This window comes from Heptranchias perlo, chromosome 1 (genome assembly GCF_035084215.1).
Source record: "Heptranchias perlo isolate sHepPer1 chromosome 1, sHepPer1.hap1, whole genome shotgun sequence".
NCBI lineage: Eukaryota > Metazoa > Chordata > Chondrichthyes > Hexanchiformes > Hexanchidae > Heptranchias > Heptranchias perlo.
Genome location: NC_090325.1, coordinates 33,463,351 through 33,482,322, shown reverse-complemented (window position 1 = coordinate 33,482,322; position 18,972 = coordinate 33,463,351). Strand labels below are relative to the sequence as shown.

The following is an 18,972-nucleotide window of genomic DNA, read 5'->3' as shown; positions in this document are numbered from 1 at the left end:
TTCAAACTCCATATGCTAACCACCAACAAAACTGTCTACTTCCATCTCTGTAACAACACCACACCTCATTCCCATCACAGCCTTCACCCATGCCTTTGTCATCTCCAGACTAGATGATTCAAATGTTGTTCTTACCAGCATCCCAAGCTCAACTCTGCAAAAACTGCAAATCATACTGTACTAAGTGTCACCGTGGGCCTATACCCTCGAGTTTAGATGAGAGGTGATCTCATTGAAACATAAGATTCTGAGACGACTTGACAGCTTAAGATGCTGAGAGGCTGTTTCCCCTGGCTGGAGAGTCTAGGTTAAGGGGTCGGCTATTTAGGCCTGAGAGGAGAAATTTCTTAACTCAGGGGGTTGTGAATCTTTGGAATTCTCTAACCCAGAGGGCTGTGGATGCTGAGTATATTCAAGGCTGAGATCGATAGATTTCTGGATTCTAGGGGAAATCAAGGAATATGGGGATCGGGCGGGAAAGTGGAGTTGAGGTCAAAGATCATCCACGAGGGGCTGTATGGCCTACTCCTGCTCCTATTTCTTATGTTCTTCCCAACCACCAGCCTTAGCAAATCCTAGAAAGTTTATCTTTTTGTTCCAACCAGCTATATGAGACCCACACATTGGGAGCCAACATCACTAGCACAGATTTTATCAGCTTTGAGGCTCAAAAAAGTACTTATCTAGAAATTACTCGAGACATCAGTACTGATTTAGATGGGGAAGATCCTACTCAATAAACTTCATATACTGGGACACTGCCATTGACAAATTTCCACGAGACTCCCAATTAAACATGAAGCTACAGGAATCCAGAGTAGAGTATGGGATGCATCGAAGATTAGTTTTTAAAAAAATTTGAAACTAACAGTTTTTATGAGAAGAGTAACAACAAAACAGGGTTGAGTGGGATCTCAAGGGTGAATCCTTGGATTGCTGTTGTACATTGATATGACATTAAATCTAACTAAACTTGTAAAATTAGCTTGCACTAAAACTGGGAGAGCAACGGAGACAGACGACATAGAAAAAGACTTGTATTAGAGGAATTTAGATAGGATGAATAATTGGGCAGGTAAATGAAATTCAACCAAGATAAATGTAAAGTACTGCACACGGGATTAATAAATGTGCATTAGTATAAAACCCCATGTTCATTGAATGTCTCAGTGGATATGTATCTATTTGCACACTGCTGACCAAAATGCAGATTTTATTACACTATTCAAAACATTTAATAATGTAAGCAGAATAAGCACAAAATGTTACTTTAAATTCAGGGAGAATACAAGATCAGAAGGTATAAATTCAAGATCAAAAGGTATCAATGAAAACGTTTTAAAGCATCTTGGGCATAGTTTCTCTACTCAAGTGATACATTTCTAGAACTACCTGCTCGATGAGGTAGCAGAGGCTTAAATTTAAGGGGTTGTTTAAGACGAGACTAGACACTATAAAAAGAGTTGGGTACCAGATGGATATTTTGATGGGCTGAACTGCCATTTCTTATCCATATTTTATTACAAGAACAGTTAGGAATGTGATCAGCTACTTGCCAAAACAAAAATCTTTTTTGGATTACGTTGCATACAAAACTCTTATTTGCATATAATTCTTTTTAAATCTTGCACAACAGAAGACGATTATCATGAATGAGATCAATGTTTACAACGAAGAGATTGTATAACCTTTAAATACCGTTAACATTTTGGATTCAGAGATGCCCATAAGATAAACATTTTCTACACAACAAAGATTTATTCTTGCTACATAAGGCTGGGGGGGGGGGGGAGAAGAGAAAGAGGGTCGGCATGCAGAATAGGACTCCAGCAACAAAAAGAAACATCAGACCAACTACTCAATCTGAAGAGACTTCACTGCAACTAATTCAAAACTCTGGTTACTTCCGAGCAGCATCGGGAGTGAATAAGTGTTAAACACTTCAAACGAGGGAGAATTTTTAAAAAATCAAGCGTGGGATTTCAAGATCTTTTAAAAATTATATTCCGTGTTTGTGTAGAGCAGGAAACGCACCCCCCAAACCCCCTGGTCTCATCTTTACGACGCCAAGCCTCCCCTTCAAAAGAACTGAAATCCACGTTCAAGAATAAAGCAACTGTTTTTTTTTAAAAAAAATCATATAAATCACAGTAGTAACAGTGCTCCAGTTAATGTTCATACGGAGATACTAAAACAAAAAAGTACTTGTAAATTTAAACATTTTTAATTAAATGACTCGAGGCCTAATCCGGGCCTCGGGACCCCCGCCTTCTCTCCCCAGACCTAAAGAGAAAGTTTTCCGGGCCGGAGCAGCCTCACTTACCGTCGCTTTCCCTCGATCTTTTCAGAGGTGGAGGGAAGTAATTACCGGCTTGTTTTATCTCCCCGAACCCCCTGAATCCTCAACCCGCATCTGAGCGCAGGTTTCCGAACCCGGCTGTTGTTATTTTAATCCTCACTCTCGGTGCTTCGGTCCCCGTCAGCCAGTTTTTATTTAAGGACACAACATGGCGGCTCAAAGGGCGCATGCGCTCTGTAGTGTTTGTATTGGGAAGGGGGGAGGGAAGCCGGGAGGGAAGCCCAATTGCGAATGGATTCGTGAATCTTCGGCAACAGGATTTGCCTGCTGCTTGGAAGCGAGACAGAATGCTATCACTCCATAAAAGCAAGCCCATCAAGTCCACGCAAACGTTCTTCTCCGCTCGAGCTACCTATTCCAATCCCACCCTCCTGCTAGTTTCTCATACTTTTAAAATATTTTTTCCAAATAATAGATTCCCTTTAAAAAAAATGATGGGCTCTGTTTCAACAGCAGCCTATGGCAGCAAATTCCACATTCTAACCACTAAAGAAACTTTTTTAATAACCTCTCCTTTAATTTTTTTCTGTGATTATCTTAAATCTGTCACCTCTTGTTATTGCGTTGACCACAGGAAAGAATCCATTACTATTTAACTTAACACAACCCATCATAAGCTTGAAGATCATTCATCCCCTGACCTTTTCAGATGTACTGGAGAAAAATGCAGCTTCATGTCCCTCTGCATTACTATAATCACTTTAAATATCCTGCTGCATTTACACCGCACTTGTATCTTTCCATTTTATATCTACTTTGTAGTTGACTGCATCTATATAGTGCCTTTAACGTAGTAAAATGTCCCAAGGCGCTTCACAGGAGCATTAGCAAACAACATTTCACACTGAGCCATGTAAGGAAACATTAGGACAGGTGACCAAAAGCTTGGTCAAAGAGGTAGGATTTAAGGAGTGTCTTAAGGAGGAGAGAGGAGCAAAGAGGTTTAGGGTAGGAATTCCAGAGCTTAGAGCCTAGGCAAATGAAGGCATGCCACCAATGCTGGAGGATTAAAATCAGGGATACGCAAAAGGCAAGAATTGGAGGAGCGCAGAGATCTCGGAGAGTTCTAAGGCTGGAGGAGGTTACAGAGATAGGGAGGAGCGAGGACATGGAGAGATTTGAAAAGAAGGATTAGAATTTTAAAATCGAGGTATTGCCGGACTGGGAGCCAATGAAGATCAGCGAGCACGGGGTGATGGGTGAACAGGACTTGGTGCAAGTTAGGATATGGGCAAGCTCAAGTTTATGGAGGATGGAAGATGGGAGGCCAGCCAGGACAGCACTGGATTGTCAGACTATACACAATACTTCAACTGTAGCCTAACTGAATATGGTGGTTTCTGAGCTGCTATGGCCAGGGAAACATCACGTAAAGTATTCTATGACAGACATGTAACCTGAGCTATCATCATTCATGTGTCCCATTCGCTCATCTTTCCAATTTACCATATAAATGAAGGTTCAAATTCCATTCCATTGCCAAAGGGAGAAAAGTTTTTTTTTTAAATTGAATTTCAATTTACAAACAAATATCCCCTTTTGGAAAAATAAGTCAGTGATCCAGCTAAATCAGCAGAGATGTATGATCTTTAACTCAAAGAACTAAGGGGACATTTGTGAAGCATTTTAGTCATTATAAAAAGGAATGTGTAACACTGGAGATGTATCAGAATAAAAACAGGCTATTGTAGTGCCCAATTTCAAAAATGGTGACAAAACATATACATAATTATTTCAATATGGTGTAAAGTAATGGAATGGACCACAAGCCAGGTTGAGGATTTTATGTGCAAATTACAAGATATTAAGCAGCAGTCAACACGGATTCAGAAGGGGACAATCCTGCCTAACCAATCTCAACTTAAATTTTTTGAGAAAGTGAAATTCCAAGTGAACTATGGAAAGGCCTGTAACTTGGTATACCTGGATTTCCAAAAAGCTTTTGATAAAGTTTTGTACAAATGTATACTATACAATCTCAAAGCAGTGGGTATTCAGGTTAAACCTTGGGAGTGGATAACAAATTGGCTGAAAGGTAGGAAGCAGCAAATAGTAGTTAGTGGAGCTGTCAGTGGGTGGGTGTGCTAAGTGGGGTATTGGTATTAAGGACCACTATTATTTCTAAATTACATCAAGAACTTAAATTCAGAAACTCAATGCAAATTGGTTAAATGTTCAGATGAAACCAAATCAGATGTAGCAATTGATTTTAAAGGTAGCGACATGACAAAATCCCAAAAGAGTGAGGCAAAATATGCAAGGCAGAATAATGGTAAATGAAATTTAATACAGGCAAGTATAAGGTATTGCACGTAGGAAGAAAACATGTACTCCATAACATGTTCTCCAGAAAGAATGAACAAACTTGGATTTATATAGCGCCTTTCACGACCTCAGGATGTCTCAAAGCAATTAAAGCCAACGATGTGCTTTTGAAGTGTAGTCACTTTATGATGCAAGGGAAACGTGGCAGCCAATTTGCTCACAGCAAGGTCCCACAAGCAGCAATGAGATAATGACCAAATAATTTGTTTTAGTAATGTTGGTTGAGGGATAAATAAATATTCACCAGGACAGGGAGAACTCTTCAAATAGTGCCATGGGATCTTTTACACTCAAGAGGGCAGACGGGTTTAACATCTCATCCAAAAGAAAGCACCTCCAACAGTTCAGCACTCCCTCAATGCTGCACTGAAGTATAAAGCTAGATTATGTGCTCAATCTCTAGAATGGGACTTGGACCCACGACCTTCTGACTTTTAGCTTTTATTCTTGGAAGCAATTTACCTGTCAGTAAATAACAACAACTTGCATTTATATGGTGCCATTAATGTAGTAAAGGTCCTAAGGCGCTTCACAGGAGTGTAAAATTGACACCAAGCTAAAGATCGAGACACGAGGACAGGTGACCAAATGCTTGGTCAAATAGGTAGGTTTTAAGCAGTTTTAAGGGAGGAGAGCAAGGTGGAGAGACAAAGAGGTTTGGGGAGGGAATTCCAGAGCTTAGTGCCTAGGCGACTGAAGGCACGGCCGCCAATGGTAGAGTAAAGGAAGTGGGGGGATGCACAAGATGCCAGAGTTGGAAGAACATAGAGTCCTCTAGGACTCTAGTTCTAGGGCTGGAGTTAGGGAGGGGCGAGGCCATCGAGGGATTTGAACATGAGGATGAGAATTTTAAAATCAAGGCATTTGCTGGACCTGGAGCCAATGTAGGTCAGCAAGCACAATGGTCATGGGTAAATGGGACTTGGTGCGAGTTAGGATACAGGCAGCAGAGTTTTGGATGAGCTCAAGTTTATGGATGGTGGATGATGGGAAGCCGGCCAGGACAGCATTGGAATAGTTGAGTCTGGAGGGAACAAAATCATGAATAAGGGTTTCAGCAGCAGATGAGCTGAGGCAGGGGCAGAGATGGACAATATTAAATGACAGTAAATGGGCAGCAGAGTTTTGGATGAGCTGAAATTTACACAGCATGGAGGATAGGAGCCCAGTCAGGAAAACATTGGAATAATCAAGACTGGAGGTGACACAGGTTATGTTTTCAACAGCAATTGGGCTGAGCTGGGGCAAAGGTGGCGACTGTTACAGAGGTGGAAGTAGGTGGTCTTTATGGTGGAGTGGATATGGGGTTGGAGCTCACCTCAAGGTCAAAACACCAGTCTGATTAAACCTGAAATAGTAGCCAGGGAATGGGATGGAAACGGCGGTGAAGGTAAGGAGCTCATAGCGGAGCTGAAGACAATGGTTTTGATCTTTCCAACGTTTAACTCGACGAAATGGCAATTCATCCAAGATCGAATATCAGACAAGCAGACTGACAGCACAGAGGTAGCGGAGGTGGAGGAGAGCTGGGTGTTGTCAGCATGCATGTGGAAGCTGACCCCCATGTCTCCAGGTGATGTCACCAAGAGGCAGCATGTAGGTGCGGCAGAGGGGGCCAAGTTACCAACTTACATGTCGATAGCGCTCATTAAAGAGCCTGAGTGCTTTACAGGGTGGTGGCTAGCACGTGGACACTGAGGGGTGGGGGAGCAAAAAGAATAAAAAAGGGTCAGGAGGGTGCAAATGCAGTCAAAAGGTATTGAAGAGGGTTTTGAAGTGAGGGAGGGAGCTGGCAGGCAAATATACTGCAGGGGGGGAATTCCAGAGGATACAAGCAAGGTGGCAAAAGGAGCAGTGACCAATGCTGGAGTAGCAATCGAGAAATAATCCATTGTTGCAGGGGAAGTAGGGCTGGAGGAAATAATGAAGTCTGGAAGGAGCAAGGCCCTGACGGAATAAGGACAAGAATCAAAGTTGATTCTGTAGAACACAAAAAACTAGTGAAGCTTGGCTAGGACAGGGGTGATGGGGATGCAAGCCTGTAGTACTCTGGACGATGCATAGTCCACGAATGGTAGGGCATTGAAACAGTCCATCCACAAGGTGTTGAAAGAATGGATTAGGGCTTTGTTGGAGCTAAAAGTGGCCTTGGTTACAGATCTTAGAAGCTGAGCTTGGGAATTGAGCAATACATCAAATTGCGCTAAGCCTGAGGTTGCAGCCGAGGAGGCACATGAAGTAGAAGATGTATGTTTTTAACAGAAACATAGAAAATAGGAGCCAGAGTAGGCCATTTGGCCCTTCAGGCCTGCTCCGCCATTCAAAATGATCATGGCTGATCGTCGAACTCCGTACCCTGTTCCCGCTTTTCCCCCATATCCCTTGATCCCTTGAGCATTAAGAAATATGTATCTCCTTCTTGAATACATAAGAAATAGGAGCAGGAGTAGGCCAATCGGCCCCTCGAGCCTGCTCCGCCATTCAATAAGATCATGGCTGATCTGATCCTAACCTCAAATCTAAATTCATGTCCAATTTCCTGCCCGCTCCCCGTAACCCCTAATTCTCTTTACTTCTAGGAAACTGTCTATTTCGGTTTTAAATTTATTTAATGATGTAGCTTCCACAGCTTCCTGGGGCAGCAAATTCCACAGACCTACTACCCTCTGAGTGAAGAAGTTTCTCCTCATCTCAGTTTTGAAAGAGCAGCCCCTTATTCTAAGATTATGCCCCCTAGTTCTAGTTTCACCCATCCTTGGGAACATCCTTAACGCATCCACCCGATCAAGCCCCTTCACAATCTTATATGTTTCAATAAGATCGCCTCTCATTCTTCTGAACTCCAATGAGTAGAGTCCCAATCGACTCAACCTCTCCTCATATGTCCGCCCCCTCATCCCCGGGATTAACCGAGTGAACCTTCTTTGTACTGCCTCGAGAGCAAGTATGTCTTTTCTTAAGTATGGAGACCAAAACTGTATGCAGTATTCCAGGTGCGGTCTCACCAATACCTTATATAACTGCAGCAATACCTCCCTGTTTTTATATTCTATCCCCCTAGCAATAAAAGCCAACATTCCGTTGGCCTTCTTGATCACCTGCTGCACCTGCATACTAACTTTTTGACCAACTTGCACTAGGACCCCCAGATCCCTTTGTACTGCAGTACTTTCCAGTTTCTCGCCATTAAGATAATAACTTGCTCTCTGATTTTTCCTGCCAAAGTGCATAACCTCATATTGTATTGCATCTGCCAAATCTCCGCCCACTCACCCAGCCTGTCCATATCCCCTTGTCGGTTTTTTGTCCTCCTCACTCTCTACTTTCCCTCCCATCTTTGTATCATCTGCAAACTTTGATATGTTACACTCGGTCCCCTCCTCCAAATCGTTAATATAGATTGTAAAGAGTTGGGGACCCAGCACCGACCCCTGCGGAACACCACTGGCTACTAGTTGCCAGTCCGAGAATGAACCATTTATCCCAACACTCCGCTTCCTGTTAGATAACCAATCCTCCACCCATGCCAGAATATTACCCCCAATCCAGTGATTCTTTATCTTGAGCAATAATCTTTTACATGGCACCTTGTCACATGCCTTCTGGAAGTCTAAATACACTACGTCCACTGGTTCCCCTTTATCCACCCTGCACGTTATGTCCTCAAAGAACTCAAGCAAATTTGTCAGACATGACTTCCCCTTCATAAAGCCATGCTGACTTTGTCCTATTAAATTATGTTTATCCAAATGTTCTGCTACTGTCTCCTTAATAATAGACTCCAAAATTTTACCCACCACAGATGTTAGGCTAACTGGTCTATAATTTGCAGCCTTCTGCCCACTACCCTTTTTAAATAAGCAGTTTTCCAATCTGCCGGGACCTTTGCTGAGTCCAGAGAATTTTGGAAAATTATTACTAAAGCATCCACAATCCCTACTGCCACTTCCCTCAAGACCCGAGGATGTAAGCCATCAGGTCCAGGGGATTTATCCGCCTTGAGTCCCATTAATTTACTGAGTACCAATTCCTTAGTGATTTTAATCGTATTTAGCTCCTCCCCCACTAGAGCCCCCTGTTTGTCCAGTGTTGGGATATTCTTAATGTCCTCTACCGTAAAGACAAACAAAATATTTGTTCAGCAATTCTGCCATCTCCATGTTTCCCACCATTAATTTCCCAGTCTCATCCTCTAAGGGACCTACGTTTGCCTTAGCCACCCTTTTTCTTTTTATATAACTACAAAAACTCTTGCTATCTGTTTTTATATTCTTTGCTAATTTATTTTCGTAATCTATCTTCCCTTTCTTAATCAATCCTTTAGTTACTTTTTGCTGTCTTTTGAAGACTTCCCAATCTTCTATCCTCCCACTAAGTTTGGCTACCTTATATGTCCTTGTTTTTAGTCGGATACTGTCCTTAATTTCTTTACTTAGCCACAGATGGCTGTCATTTCTTTTACACCCTTTTTCCTCAGTGGAATATTTTTTTTTGAAAGTTGTAAAATAACTCCTTAAATGAACACCACTGTTCATGTACCGTCTTACCCTTTAATCTATTTTCCCAGTCCACTTTAATCAATTCCGCTCTCATACCATCATAGTCTCCTTTATTCAAGCTCAGTACGCTCTAATTGGATATGGAATGTAACCATGTTATGGTCACTCATTCCAAGGGGATCCTTAACTAGGACATTATTAATTAATCCCGGCTCATTACACAGGTCCAAGGTTGCCTGCCCCCTTGTAGGATCAGTTACATACTGCTCAAGAAATCCATCCCTAATACACTCAATAAACTCTTCCTCAAGGCTGCCCTGCCCAATTTGATTTGTCCAGTTAATATGATAGTTAAAATCCCCCATAATTATAGCTGTTCCCTTATTACATGCCCTGACTATTTCCTGATTAATACTTCTTCCAGCAGAGTTGCAACTATTAGGAGGCCTATATACTACGCACACTAGTGTTTTTTCCCCTTATTATTCCTCATCTCTACCCAAACTGTTTCATTATCCTGATCCTTTGTCCCAATATCATTTCTCTGTATTACAGTGATTCCTTAGTTTATTAACATAGCCACCCCACCTCCCCTTCCTTCCTGCCTGTCCTTCCTGATTGTTAAATACCCTGGCATATTTAATTCCCAGTCGTTGTCACCCTGCAGCCATGTTTCTGTAATGGCCACAAGATCATACCCATACGTAGTTATTTGTGCCGTTAACTCATCCATTTTGTTACGAATGCTATGTTCATTCAGATAAAGAACTTTCAAATATGTTTTGTGACACTTAGTTCCTGCTTTTTCCTTTTTTAACACTTTACCTTTTACTCCATACCTTCTGTCCCTTCCTGACACGCTTTCCTCTGTCTCCCTGTTCAGGTTCCCAACCCCCTGCCACAGCTTTGATGCTGGGTTAATCGCCTTATGCCTTCTAGTTTTTATTTTATCTGTCGTGCCTAAAGTACACTTTCTTTCCGCTGCTCTACGGTTTTCCCTTTCACTTGTTCTTGAACAACTGTTTGTACTATTTGTATTGTAGATTTCCCCTTGGTCTTCCCCTCTCAACTTTATTCCCTTCTGACTCCCCGCTCAGGTTCCCATCCCCCTGCCACTCTAGTTTAAACCTTCCCCAACAGCACTCGCAAACACCCCCGCGAGGACATTGGTCCCGGTCCTGCTCGGGTGTAACCCGTCACGCTTGTACAGGTCCCACCTTCCCCAGAACCGGTCCCAATATCCCAGGAACCTAAATCCCTCCGTCCTGCACCATCTCTGCAGCCACGCATTCATCCTGTCTATTCTCCTGTTCCTATACTCACTAGCACGTGGCACCGGTAGTAATCCTGAGATCACTACCTTTGAAGTCCTGCTTTTTAATTTATCTCCTAACTCCTTCAATTCACCTTGCAGGACCTCATCCCTTTTTTTAAACCTATGTCATTGGTACCAATATGGACCACGATTACTGGCTGTTCACCCTCCCCCTCCAGAATGCCCTGCAGCCACTCCGTGACATCCTTGACCCTAGCACCAGGGAGGCAACATACCATCCTGGAGTCACGTTTGCGGCCGCAGAAATGACTATCTGTTCCCCTTACAATTGAATCCCGTCACTATAGCCCTGCCACTCTTCTTCCTCCCCTCCTGTGCAGCAGAGCCACCCGTGGTGCCCCGAACCTGGCTCTTGCTGCTTTCCCCTGAATAGCCATCTCCCCCAACAGTATCTAAAGCAGAATATCTGTTTGAGAGAGAGATGGCCCCAGGGGACTCCTGCTCTACCTGCCTAGTCCTTTTACTCTGCCTGACGGTCACCCATTTCCTTTCTGCCTGCGTAATCTTTACCTGCGGTGTGACCACCTCACTGAACGTGCTATCCACGATAGTCTCAGCATCGCGGATGCTCCACAGTGAATCCACCCGCAGCTCCAGCTCCGAAAGACGATTAGCCAGTAGCTGCAGCTGGACACACTTCCTGCACACATGGTCACCAGGGACACTGGTAGTGTCCATGACTTCCCACATAGTGCAGGAGGAGCACATCACGGGTGCGAGCTGTGCTGCCATGACTTGCCTTAGACTCGCAGACTCTCCTCATAATCTAATGACTTGGCCTCCACTGCCTTCTGTGGTAGAGAATTCCACAGGTTCACCACCCTGAGTGAAGAAATCTCTCCTCATCTCGGTTCTGAATGGCATACCCCATGTCCTGAGACTGTGACCCCTGGTTCTGGACTCCACAGCTATCAGGAACATCCTCCCTGCATCTAGTCTGTCTAGTCCGGTTAGAATTTTATATGTTTCGATGAGATAATTTTTGTGACAAAGAGGATGGCACCTGTCTTTTAGACATTAAGCTGCTAGAAGTTTTGGCTCATTTGGGTCTTAATGCTAGATAGGCAGTTCGGGAAATGTGGCAATAGGAATGGGGTCAATGAACGAAGTGGCAAGATTGAGTAGGTGTGACCAACATGCATGTCACAGCTGACCCCATGCTTTCAGATAAAACTAAAGGGGAAATGTGCAAATGAAAAGAGGGCCAAGGACAGAACTCTGAGGTGACTGTAGGCACAGCAGAGGAAATTATTTGAAGTGGCACAACGTTTACAGTGTAACAATAAAGAATGGAAACAAGAGACAGCATTGCTACAGAGATGAACCAAAAGGAAAGAGACATTGGAGGACAATGGAGTGGTCAGCACTGTTGAAGGTGACAGAGGGGTCATGGAAGATGAGCAAGGACTGTTAGCCATAGTTACATTCATGTAAAATGTTGTCAGTCACTTTGACTAGTGCAGTTTTGGTGATGTAGGCAGACCAGAAGCCTGGTTGGAGGCATTCAAACAGAGTGGTGAGAGGTGAGAGTTGAATTGTGAGGTGACAATGTGTTTCCCATAGAATGGGAAAGTTAGAGATAGGTGGTAATTGGAGAGGATGGAAAGTTTGAAGAGTGAGTCGGGTGATGACAGCAGTTTTGAAAGATGGAGGGTTCGAGCCAAAGACTAGGGGCAGGTTGATGATGTTAGTGATCATGTGACTGAAGGGTAAGTTGTATGATCAGGAGATGGGACAGAAGGCGACTTCATGGAAGGCAAGATATGGTCAGGGTGTGGAAGTGCCCAAGGTAAAGGGGCACCAAAACCATGGTATGATCGCCATTTATTTTCTATGTTTTTTTACATCTAGTTTTTCTTGAATTATAAAATTATGAAATTATGCAACAGCTGTAACCCCTTCCCAAATACAAGATATAATTGGGATCTTTTATTTCCCATAACAACTTCAATTTACACCGAGTTACTTCAATGGGTAAGCGTGTAGATGATACCAAACTAGGAGGGCAGTTGAATTGCAAGAGGCAGGTCAGGAATTACAGGATGAATTGGACAAAATATGCATACACGTGGACCAATGACAGATTAAATTTAGTTTGGATAAGTGAAGGATATTACATATACGAAGAAAAAAAATAGGTGACATAACAACAACTTGCATTTATATAGAGCCTTTAAAGTAGTAAAACATCCCAAGGCGCTTCACAGGACCGTTATCAAACAAAATTTGACACCGAGCCACACAAAGATATATTCGGACAGATGATATAGGTTTAGGTTTTAAGGAGCGTCTTAAAAGGAGGAGGAGAGGTAGAGAGGTTAAGGGAGGGAATTCCAGAGCTTAGGAACTAGGCAGCTGAAGGCTCGGCCACCAATAGTGGAGCGATTAAAATTGGGGATGTACAAGGGGCAATGATTGGAGGAGCGCAGAGATCTCGGAGGGTTGTGGGGCTGGAGGAGGTTGCAGAGATAGGGACGGGTGAGGCCAAGGGTGGATTTGAAAACAAGGATGAGAATTTTAAAATCGAGGCATTCCCGGACTGGCAGCTAATGTAGGTCAGTGGGCACAGGGGTGATGGGTGAACGGGACTTGGTACGAGTTACGATATGGGCGGCAGAGTTTAGGATGAGCTCAAGTTTATGGAGGATGGAAGATGAGAGGCCGGAAAGCATTGGAATGGTCAAGTTTAGAGGTAACAAAGGCATGGATGAGGATTTCAGGTAAGTGTTTAAATAACTACACCTGAAGCTGACAGAAATCCTGGGGTCACAATCAACTTGTTGCTCAAATGTCCAACCACCACAGAGCAATTAGCAACACAATGCTGAAATATATATCCAAAATTTATATTGAGTTGCTTCAATGAAGTTATGGACAATAAAAGTTACCCATACTCATAATAAAACAATTATCTCTTCTATTTGGGAGAGGGGGGAGTTACAGCTGATGCACCATTTCATGATTTAAAAATCAAACTTTGTATCATTTTCTATGTTTTTCACATTTAATAAGTGTTGATTATAGTCAGTGGCAATCATGTTGAAACTGTATAGCTCTGCTCAAACCAGAGTACTGTGTTCAGTTCTGGTGACAGAGAGATGAGACATTCAAATCCTGAAGGCAGTTCAGAGAAATGCTACGAGGCTGATACCTCATTTCAGAGATCTGAGGAACTGGAGAAACTTGAGTTTTTTAGCCTTGAAAGAAGGAAACGGATCTTACATAGATATAATAGTAAACAGTATGTAAAATAAACAATGAAAGTAGAACAAGGTAATACAGGTTCAAACTAGCAAAAGGCATATTTAGGACTGAAATCAGGACGCTCTTCACTCAAGGAGTGAATAAGGCATGGAATCAATTTCTAGTTACAGTAGTACGCGCGAAAACATTGCCGTCATTTAAGAAACAATTGTGTTTGGATGGGTGAGCTAAATTAATCAAATGATGTTCCTCATCTGTATTTATCTTGTAAATAACAATTTTGGAAGGTTTTCAATATTACTTTCTCAATCTCTCAAAAGAGGTTATTTCACAATAGTAAATAATGTTGCACAGAATACATGAAATACAGGCTGCAATATTTCACTGAATCATTGCTAAATACTAGCAATAAATGTAAGCTTAAAATCCCCATCTAAAGCAACACTGGTCAAAATCCACCTCACCCTGAATGAATAAACAAAATAAAAGATTCCTTCCCCCAAACCAGTTCATTGGAAATATCTTAAGATAATTAGTTATAGCTATTAATGGATAATTTCCAGTAAATTGGAGAGCAAAGCCTAGTCATTGGGTACCAATGTCGTTCAGTACTGCTCTGCTTCTATAAATTTATCTGGGGGGTTGCACAACCTCGGGACACTTTATAGCCAATGAAATGCTTTTGAAGTGTAGGAAATGCGGCAGCCAATTTACGCACAGCAAGGTCCCACAAACAGCAATGAGATAAATGGCCAGAAAATCTTTTATAGTGATGTTGGTTGAGGGATAAATATTGGCCAGGACACAGGGAGAACTCCCCTGTCGTCTTCGAATAGTGTCGTGGGATCTTCTACATCCACCTGAGGGGGCAGACAGGGCCTCGGTTTAACGTTTCATTCGAAAGATGGCACCTCAGACAGTGCAGCGCTCCCTCAGTACTGCACTGGAGTGTAAACCTAGATTATGTGCTTTAGTCCTTGGAGTGGGACTTGAACCAATGACTTTCTGACTCAGAGGAGAGAGTGCTACTACTGAGCCACAGCTAATACCTGCCAGAACTGCACACTGTTCTCCAGGTGGAATCTGACCAGAACCTTATACAGCAACAATACAGCCAGTTCGAGTTCCTCTATGTCCTGACACAAGCTGATGCTGCTGTTTATAACTACTTATTAGCACAAGTTAATGGATAAGGGATTACGTGTAATGCATACTCAACAGGCTATACTCGATATGCAAACTGGGCACAGTTCCTCTGAAACCAGACTTCCTAACTGTGATGCACATATGGGGTGTATGTAATTGCAGATGGGGGTGGGCAAAATCAGAGGAAGTTCGTGTGCCACGTAAGGCAGATTCAGCACTCCTGCACTCTCAGCAGGGAGCTATGCTTGGAGGTAGAATACAGTGCAGTAGTCATGTCTCTGACGTAAACTCCCTTAGAATATGGCTCCCTGCTGGAAGCTTTGAATTTACCCCAGGATGTCTGGCCAGAATCATCCATGCCGCACAATTCAGGATCTTGATAAATTGGGCCAGTGGGCCGATGAATGGCAGATGGAGTTTAATTTAGATAAATGTGAGGTGATGCATTTTGGTAGATCGAATCGGGCCAGGACCTACTCCGTTAATGGTAGGGCGTTGGGGAGAGTTATAGAACAAAGAGATCTAGGAGTACAGTTTCATAGCTCCTTGAAAGTGGAGTCACAGGTGGATAGGGTGGTGAAGAAGGCATTCAGCTTGCTTGGTTTCATTGGTCAGAACATTGAATGCAGGAGTTGGGATGTCTTGTTGAAGTTGTACAAGACATTAGTAAGGCCACACTTGGAATAATGTGTACAGTTCTGGTCACCCTATTATAGAAAGGATATTATTAAACTAGAAAGAGTGCAGAAAAGATTTACTAGGATGCTACCGGGAATTGATGGTTTGACTTATAGGGAGAGGTTGGATAGACTGAGACTTTTTTCCCTGGAGAGTAGGAGGTTAAGGGGTGATCTTATAGAAGTCTATAAAATAATGAGGGGCATAGATAAGGTAGATAGTCAAAATCTTTTCCCAAAGGTAGGGGAGTCTATAACGAGGGGGCATAGATTTAAGGTGAGAGGGGAGAGATACAAAAGGGTCCAGAGGGGCAATTTTTTCACTCAAAGGGTGGTGAGTGTCTGGAACGAGCTGCCAGAGGCAGTAGTAGAGGCAGGTACAATTTTGTCTTTTAAAAAGCATTTGGACAGTTACATGGGTAAGATGGGTATAGAGGGATATGAGCCAAGTGCAGGCAATTGGGACTAGCTTAGTGGTATAAACTGGGCGACATGGACATGTTGGGCCGAAGGGCCTGTTTCCATGTTGTAAACTTCTATGATTCAACGCTGTTAGCCACAAGACCTGGGAGAGGCGGGTGTACCAAATCATTAACATAACTGAATCAGTTAATGGGAGAAAGTATGAGAGAGAACCACATTAATTTTTATTTATTCAATTTTAATAATAGGGACACTCCTCTGTTAGTTCGGTGGGAAAATGCACAGTGCGGTATGGTGTGGTACTGAGCCAAACAGACCAAGGAGTCCCAGTGGTCTGTGCGAGTTCACTAACCTGAGACAGGATGCCAGTGGAAGTGCAAACATTCACCGCAGTGTAACTCGATTAGGGAGCAGGTGGGGTTTCCTGCTTCTGATCACAACCAAGTGATCCCTGACGGAAAGTGTGGGTCAATAGCAGCAAGAACCTATATGAAATTCTTCCAAAAAATTAAAACAAATTATCCAAGTTGTTTAATAAGATTAACCAGTCTAAAATACTGGTAACTTGAGGCTGTCAGAGTCTACAGCGATAAAGGAAACCTGGTATGCTTAATCTTCATGGTTTGTGGAATATCTTCTCTTCCCATATTTTTATATTTGCAAATACCCATACTGGCCCAAAACCAACTGAAGACCAATGCCCAACTGCAATTATTTTCCATTTTCATTTTAGGTTATATGCATATTCCTTTATCACCGTTACAGAATCAGAATTTTACAGTACTGAAGATAGCCATTTGGCCAATCATGCCTGTGCTAGCTCTCGGAGCTATCCACTTAATCCCATTTCCCCGATCTTTATCCATATTCTTAGTTTTAACACATATTTATCTACTTCCCTTTAAAAGCTATTATGGAATCTGCATTTATCACTGCTTCTGGTAGCACATTCGATGTCCTAACAATACCGCATATAAAAAATTCTCCTAACCTCCTTTCGGTCTTAAACTTATGCCCTCCAAGTACTCATTGACCAATGGATTATAGTTTTTTCTGATTTTATCAAAACCTCTCTATTTTATATTCCTCAATTTGAATTTTTTTCCTTCTTCCCTTTGCGAATGAGAACAGTCCCGGTTTCTCTAGTCTCTCCTCAGAACTAAAGCCTCTCATCCTTGATTTCAAATATAGAAACAGAAAATAGGAGCAAGAGTAGGCCATTCGGCCCTTCGGGCCTGCTCTGCCATTCAAAATGATCATGGCTGATCGTCTAACTCAGTACCCTGTTCCCGCTTTTTCCCCATATCCCTTGAGCATTAAGAAATATATCTATCTCCTTCTTGAATACATCTAATGACTTGGCCTCCACTGCCTTCTGTGGTAGAGAATTCCACAGGTTCACCACCCTCAGTGAAGAAGTTTCTCCTCATCTCGGTTCTAAATGGCATACCCTGTATCCTGAGACTGTGACCCCCTGGGGATGGACTCCCCAGCCATCGGGAACATCCTCCCTGCATCTAGTCTGTCTAGTCCTGTTAGAATTTTATATGTTTCGATGAGATCACTTCTCATTCTTCTACACTTGTGAATATAGGCCATCCCAGGTCTCATAGCATATCTCCTCTGAACCCTCACCATTGCCTTCCTAAAGGTATCCAAAATTGTACACAGAATATTAACAGCAATTTGTACAGATGAGCATTCCTGTTCGCTATTCATAGTAGGTACAGCACAGGAAGAAGCCATTGGGCCCATCGTGCCTGTGCCGGCCCTTTGAACGTGTTATCCAATTAGTCCCATTCTCCTGCTCTTTCCCCATTGCCCTGTAAAATTTTTTCCCTTCAAATATTTATTCAATTCCCTTTTCAAAGTTACTTTTGAATCTGCTTCCACCACCCTTTCAGGCAGTGCATTCCAGACCTTTACAAATCAATGCATTAAAAAAATGTTTCCTCCTGTCACCGCTGGCTCTTTTGCCAATTACCTTAAATCTGTGTCCTCCGGTTATTGACCCTTCTGGCACTGGAAACGTTTTCTCCTTATTTACTCTGTCCAAACCATTCATGATTTTGAATACCACTATCAAATCTCCCCTTTACCTTTTCTGTTCTAAGGAGAACAACTCCAGTCTCTCCACATAACCGAAGTTCCTCATCCCTGGCATCATTCTAGGAAATCTCTTCTGCACCCTAAGGCCTTGACATCCTTCCTAAAGTATGGTGCCCAGAATTGAACAAAATACTCCAGCTGCGGCCTAACCAGTGTTTTATAATGGTTTAGCATAGCTTCCTTGCTTTTGCTCTATTAATAAAGACCAGGATCCCATATGCTTTTTTAACAGCCTTCTCAACTTGTCCTACTACCTTCAAAGATTTGTGTATGTGCAATCCCTCTATTCCTGCACCCCCTTTACAATTGTATCATTTAGTTTATATTGCCTTTCCTCATTCTTCCTACCAAAATGTAACACTTCACACTTCTCTGTTAAATTTCACCTGCCATGTGTCTGCCCATTTCACCAGTCTATGTTGCTATTAACCATAACTATTTTTTGAGTTTTAACTAACTTCCTAACCATGCTGCTACATTCCCTTCAATATCACGTGCCTTAATTTTAATCAACCAGCCTTCTATGTGGCACCTTATTAAATGCATTTTGAAAATCCATGTACACAACGTCCACTGAATTTTCGTTATCACTAGTTATTTACTCAAAGTTAAATATTAAATTGACCAGACACTACTTGCCTTTAACAAATCCATGCTACGCATTCAACCTTTAACACAGGTAAATTCAACAACCGTTGTTTTTGATTTGCCACACAATATCATGCCCACTTTTAATTCCAGACATTAGCTTTGAAATCTTCTAAGGATTTAGATGTACTAATGTGGGAGATGGACTAGTATTGTGAATACCCAGTAGGTGACAATTTCACTACTAAAATTTACAATGTTTTAAAGCCCAAAGCAGAAAAATTAATGGTAATTTGTAAACTCGTC

General features: G+C 42.4%; 1 protein-coding gene across 2 annotated transcripts in view; it reads right to left on the bottom strand.

Moving 5' to 3' along the window:
• The window catches only part of smad4b (SMAD family member 4b), a 70,355-nt gene extending 67,833 nt beyond the window's left edge, over positions 1 to 2,522 (bottom strand). For both annotated transcript variants that reach the window (XM_067983595.1, XM_067983603.1), the window contains exon 1: positions 2,324 to 2,522. The gene's annotated coding sequence lies outside the window, so the exon portion shown is untranslated. The remainder of the gene's footprint in view (positions 1 to 2,323) is intronic.
• Between the last annotated feature and the right edge of the window lie 16,450 nt (positions 2,523 to 18,972).